Genomic DNA, 6883 nt, shown 5'->3' on the forward strand with positions numbered 1-6883 from the left:
AAAAAGCAGTTTCAAGGGGGAGAGAGGGAGAAAGAAATAACTTTCAATTTATAATATGTCGATATAACTTCAAGTAAGTTAGGTCTACATTTAAGTTAAGAATTTAAGTTTAGAAATATTTAACTTAAATGATGGCCAGATCCCATCAGACAATAGTTTCATTTTCAAACTGTAAAGTTTTTTTTTTTTCCATGAACAACGATTTATTTTACGCTACGAGAGCAGAAGCGGTGGAACTTTCATATTTCCAGTTCAGTGGAAGAACCGCTTTGGTCTTGTAATATCTCGCCAATCGGTGGATGCTGCTTTCGATCAAGATCAAACGAAATTTTGAATCGGTATCCTTTCTATTTCGCTTTAAGTGCTTGCGCATAGCCACGGCCCTCTTAATGAGATGGTACAAATCTTCTGGTAGATCAGGTGCAAGACCTTTTGCTTTCAATATGCGGAGAATTTGGCTTCCGGTGACAAATCGAGCTTGAGCAACACCTTGTGAGTCCCTCAGCCGTACACCGATCTGTGAAGGACGAAGACCTTTCTTTGCCAACTTGTCAATCTGCTCCTTCACATCATCGGCAGTAAGCTTCAACCATGTTGGAACACTTCTTCGATATGGCAATGAAGATGAAGAGATTTTAAAATTTCCCAAGCCACCACATAATCATTCGCAAACGGCATATCGATGACCAACTTGTACAGTGGCAATAAAACACATTCCTTTATTTTTGTGCAAGATTGTCGATGTTAAACTGCAGAAGTTGCTTGATTCGTCTAAGTATTAATATTTTTGCAGTTATTTAATATATGTTGGGCCGGGGTCCATACACAATTACTGAGCTTTGAGGAATGAGAAGATAAGATTCTCATTACACTCAGCTTTCGGTACCAACGAGAGTATATAGGGTGGTCAGTTCCTTTCTCTCGGCCGCCTTCCATTAGGAACTATATCAACCCAATTTATTACACCCTGGTAGAGGTGAGCGATGTTTATCAATAACCAGCTTAAGCCGGGTGTCAAAACAAGTTTGCATCATTGAAAAGCCAACGCCTTATCCACTGGGCCAACTCCCTGCCACATCAGCCCGAATTAGTCAAAACATAACCATAAATTATTACAATTACGTTGCAAATTGTATCAAGTGGCTTCCCATGCCTTTTTTGACTGTATTTTTCAAACGTGTATTGATAAAGCCTTGGGAAAGACTTCACTTTGTTCTGCCAAAAACGTTCAAGCGTTTTCGACACATCGCTGTGTCTTCATCAAGAATACCTAATAAGGATTAGCCTACATCTGCATCATAAAAAAGAAAGTAACAGATATTATAAGTTTGATTTGACCATGCACGAACAACAAAAGATAGTTTTCAATCGAAGGATTGAGTTTTTAGGAACATTTTTTCACGTAGAAAAGTTCACTGGTAATATTAGCCAAAAATGACTACTTTCGATTTCGTTTTTTTTGTTTCATACACTAACTAACTAATTAAGTTACACATTTTTGTTTGCACAGGATTGGACCCGGTTAAAAAAGTTATTTATCATTTTTCATACAAACTAGGAAAAGAGTTGATCACTCTAAGCATGACTGAATCTGATGTATATTGATGTTGAAAACCTTTTAAAACTCTTCAGAGTACAGCCATTTTCTTTTTGCTTGCCTGAAATATTTACTGCCTTGTTGTAAAAAATTATTATCGACGCCTGGGCGGTGTCATCACAACAGTACATTCACCACTCGTGAGGGTCGCAGTGTTGAACTGCGCAAGAATCAGTGTCAGTTCCTCCGAAACAGCTTCCCTGTTACAGTAATTTTATCAAGTCGATTTGAAATAGTAAATGATTAACAAAAGATGCTTTTTGGGTTTGTATTCACAATAGTGGCTGCTAACCCATCCTTCATCTGTTGAACGTTGTACTACGTTGCATCAACACGACTGCGATGACTTTCGTGTACGTGCGTTCTCTCGCAAACCACAAGGCTCTAAGCAACAAAACTACAAGTAAAAAACAACCAGTTTTGCATAGTTTCAACGTTTTAATAACCTTAAATCGATTGAAGAAACACAGATTTTGCTTTAAGGTGTGGTCCCTTCTTGATGATGAGAGGAATATATTTGACAAGAGCCAGCCATAAAAAAACAATTCTAACATTGAAAGTAAGACAGTGCAAGTAGTGATTATCACTTTTATATAAACAAGACATGGATCTTGTACATAAAGCAGTGCTAAGTTTCTAAATACACAGCTTCTGGAGCCTCAACCAATGGCCAACTCAGAATATTTTAACAAACTTTTATTTACCAGTTTTCCAACGTTGTCAACTCACAAATGCTTCATTGGCATAAAAGTTTCTCAATAACCTTAGCACTGTAGCACTGTACGGACAAGGAAACTTTTTGAGCTTTCAGTTATAACATTACCGTGGAAGTATTAAATTAGGTCCGAAAAGTCCATCTGGATTAGATTAAAATTAAGTCTTGCAGCGAGTTGTTAGCCACCAAGAGTCAATATATTTGTTAAGTTGTAATTTGTTGATAGTGCTATTCGCTTTTTTTAGAACATAGAAACAATTTTTTTCACCATCGCCTGATCTTCAATGTCCAAATGCCAGTTAAAATGTCAGAACACTGAACACTCATCATGTAAGATTGTAAGGGATGTCAGAGACCAGTGGGACAAACATAGCTTTTTCTTTAATAACTTAAATAATTTGCAAGCAATGTGTACCAAACCACATTTTTATAAAGTTCCACCTTTTAATCACATCTAACAATTCAACAAAAATTTTTTATATTTTAATGTATATTTTTAAGTTTTAAATTCCGCGTTAAAGTATCCCACTCGTACTTAACCTAAGGGAGCGGTGGGACACTTCAGAAATGCATTTAATGCAACAAGAAACTAGTTGCAAATACAAAATATATTTTGCATTGCTTTCATGCATGCATTTGTGTATTACAAGACACTGTTTCGACACTTTACATCAGAGAAACGTAGAAAGAAGTAGATTTAGTGGATTAACTCAACAAAACTCTCAAACGTATAAAAAAGTAGCCTATTGATGACAAAACAAAATACACAATAAAGTTGTTTAAATATAACATGACTTTTTAGAAGAGAAGGGTTTGCACCGTTGTATTGTGTTATACATGTTGTACATGTATATTGTTATAGGCCTACGTTTATACTGTCCCACAGGTCCTTGAACAAAATGCCTCACTATTGCCTGAACTCCATTTTGAAATATGTTTACCTCTCAGTCCAAAATTTGAAAAAAAAAAACTCTTCCGTTTTTGTTTAATGGAAGTGCAAGTTAAAAGGATTAACTCAATCTAAAAACTTCTTCATACAAAGTTACTGTTGAACCAAAAGTACAAAAGAAATCTGACCACTCTTTTTTACATCATCAAGTGAAAAAAACTCCTTTTGATGTCATTCTTAAACTACAAAATATTTTGCCATCAAATTACGCAAAACAATATTGACCATATTCTCACGAGCCTCCAAGTTTTGTAAAGAAAACCAACTTTATTTTCTAACTACTCTTGAAGACTATCAAAGTGTGAGGCAAGGTACAAAATTCCAAAATGATTATTATGTTATTTTTATTTCATTGCAAATAAACAAAGTGATTAAAAATTTGCCTATCATTTGAATATCAAGTCACACAAAGGAAATCTCTCTGTGCTGTAATTATTTCACATATTGATTTCCTTGCCATATAAAAAGGGACACAATTCTATTTGAAACAATTTTGCACCTTTTCATCAAATAGGTCTGATTTAAGAGGACCAGTATCAACAATAAATCTGCAAGCTTGTGTTAAGCAAAATGGACTGAAAGAAAACAGCTACTTGTAGGCAACGGTAATAAGACTCTAAGAGACCAATTCTTTATTCAAAAATAACAAATCTCCCATTGAAAATATTTCCGTGGTAAAACTTTTATAACTTATCTGAACCTTAGTCAGGCAAACTGGTCTAACAAAGTACACCATCTCGTTGCTTTATGGAAATCTGTAATTTAATAACTACACGCACATGTCGGTCATCATTGAGTATAAGTTGATTGCTAACATTACGACCCACAGGTATGAGTTTTTGAAAATTTAAACACAGAAACCTGTTAAGTTACGATCAACTAGTCAAAGCTTAAACAAAACCGTATCGGTTTTTGAGTTGCCTCAACCGTGATGTAGATATTCAAAGTTTCGCTAGGACAGTATTAAATAGGTAACCTACATAAATTGTTTCCAAATCCGCTTTTAGAAAGCTTCAGACTAGTGTCCTTTTAATTTCATGGATATCTTTGACGTGTTATTGAGCTACCATGCCATTAAAATTCTCTCCACTAACGAATATCTTACCCTATCACAGTAACAAGCTTTTGTTAGATAATCACTATTTCGTATACGTAAACCACCTATTATTGTTTTGTTAAAATTTTTAAACATTAACCACAACTTCTTAAAACACTTTGCGTCTGTTGACGAGTCTAAAATAATATTTTATTTAAGTTTGAATCGGCAAAAAATTTAGACTGTCACTCAACAAACACTGTTTTGGCCAATCTGCTCCATGTCCTGACCTCACCTGTTCCATTTGAATCATCGCTCAACGTCAGTAAACCTTGTAGGCTACAACCTTAGCTTGTCAGTGATATCAACGGAATGTTTTTCCTATTTCAGCAACGAGACTTGTCTTCTTGAAATGTGGGCGCGAAACATGTTTGTCTGGCCTAACTGTAGTTAAGCATTAACAGAAGACAAGCTGTAATCAAAGTAAACAGTACAATCCCACGCAATGCTGTCGCCAATGAAGAGGAAGAAGAACAGCAATGGGTGCTTTTTAGAAAAAATATGGTCGTGAATATTGGGTGGACTGAGAGCCAGTAAATTGTTTCACTTGGAATAGAAATATCAAAATATTTGGCTTATTAAAGAATGTAACCTGTACTGTTTTGGTTTAGCACCTTTTATTATCACGCAATTTCACCATTCACACAGTTGCACTATCCCACCAAACCTTGTAACATCCTTACCTTTTCTACCAGGTCAAGACCAAATCAATATTTGCGTTTACCATATTTGTGTTGATTTAATGACTTAAGATTTATTTGATCGCCGAAAAGCAAGTCGATACTTTATAGACCCGGGGTTACTAAATTTTATGCTTTGCAATGCCAAGTCAACCATGCCAAAACCTACTATTGGAATAAGCACGGTATTGAGGTGCTCCAGAGAAGAGAAACCTAATGGACGGTGCTTAGGCTACAGTTTTATCCTTTTTTGTAATCCACCGTGAGCAAGCGAGTAAAGGCTATAACTTCACTTAGCCTACTGGCCTCCTGAAAGATCATCAACTAACATTTCTGGTAGTTGTTGAGATGATTAGGCTGTAGCCTAATGGCTGTAAGTTTCTTTAGTAGATTTTATTCATTTCTTTTCATGATGACCCATACGCTTCTTATTGTCCAGAGCGTCACGAAAACACTTGCCATGTTGCAGATATACCTACCAAGTCAGGAAAATTGTTTTTTACTCTTAGCCTGTCTATTCCAAAAACTGCTCCATTTTCTGTCAAGAGTGTCCACGCAGGCTAAGGGATAAAGTTAAATGATGGCAGTTGGTTACTACCAGTACAGTAATCACATTTAGTTCATAACAACTCATCAATCACTTTTATGGCAAAGCGAAACTACCAACTGCATAGGCTACTCGTTGTGTCACGGCTGAAACCAGGTCACGTGATATAAACGTCATTTAGCGATTCACAAGTACGAACATACTACAACAAGTGAAATGTATGAAATTCAAAACCTGTTGAGTGTGAACTTCAATGACTTTTTTTTGACAAATTCTACTTTAAAGAGTCTAAGTCAGACACGGGGCTTTACTCAAAAATGAGTGACTTTAATTTAAGGGTACCACTGTTCCGAAAATGTTTCTTTTGCTACTCAAACACTGATGCAGTGTCTTAAAAAATAAAGAACTTCAGGTGCAAGGCAAAGCAAACTACATCACATAACCTGCTTTGAATAAAGTTCAGACCTCAGGAAAAGAGAGGCATAAAGGATGAGTAGCGCCCGATGAAAGGTGGTCCACTAACTTAGGAAGTGTATCAGTGAATGGAGAGAACATTGGTGGCCGAAATTTTGATGTGTTTGTACCTTCACATTTGCAAAACCGGATCGGGCCAGAAAGTCTGGTATGCTTCACCTCTTTTGTAGTGGTAAATCGTCTTCCAACAGGCTTAGGGCCAGCCTAGAAGAACGATTTAAACCTGTAATTGAGAAGGGCCTACAAAAAGCGTTCTTCGCCTGCTGTTTCTCAACCCGATATACATCTCTATGTTCACTTTTTTTTTATCCTGGTTAAACTTAAATGATAGCCCTGCCATAAAGCATTCCGTCCTGCCATCCGTCCGCCCCGATAGCTCAGTGGTTACGCGCCGGGCTCAAGATCACACGGCGCTGGTTCGACTCTCGGGGTGTGCGTTTGAGCAACGCATTTCAGGACTGCTCTCCATTCAGCGGCACCTAGTGAATGGAATAATTTCTCGGCAACAAGACTTCAACAATCGGAAAACTTCACTCTGCCAATCTCGGTAACCGGCCCTGCGTCAAGTGCCTCTACAAGTATGCGAACAAGTACCAGGAATAACCTATCAAGGCTTTGTCAGTCCGAGGATAAAGATTCAAAACCAACCAACCAACCATTCGCCTACTGGGTACCATTAACGTAATGACAAACATAGTGAAGTTGAAAAGCAAGATGTCTTATACTTATACAATCGTAGGCTACCATTAATCAATTTATTTTCTCCTATAATGCACAAAGTTTGCATAAGTGTTTAACAAAGCAACGTGTATAGGCTATCATAAG

General features: G+C 36.9%; 1 pseudogene; it reads right to left on the reverse strand.

Annotated features, from left to right (window-relative positions):
* Nucleotides 1-187: 187 nt before the first annotated feature.
* LOC145771118 (small ribosomal subunit protein uS15 pseudogene) lies at nt 188-658 on the reverse strand (annotated as a pseudogene).
* Nucleotides 659-6883: the final 6225 nt, after the last annotated feature.

Source organism: Aplidium turbinatum, chromosome 5 (assembly GCF_918807975.1).
Source record: "Aplidium turbinatum chromosome 5, kaAplTurb1.1, whole genome shotgun sequence".
Classification (NCBI taxonomy): domain Eukaryota; kingdom Metazoa; phylum Chordata; class Ascidiacea; order Aplousobranchia; family Polyclinidae; genus Aplidium; species Aplidium turbinatum.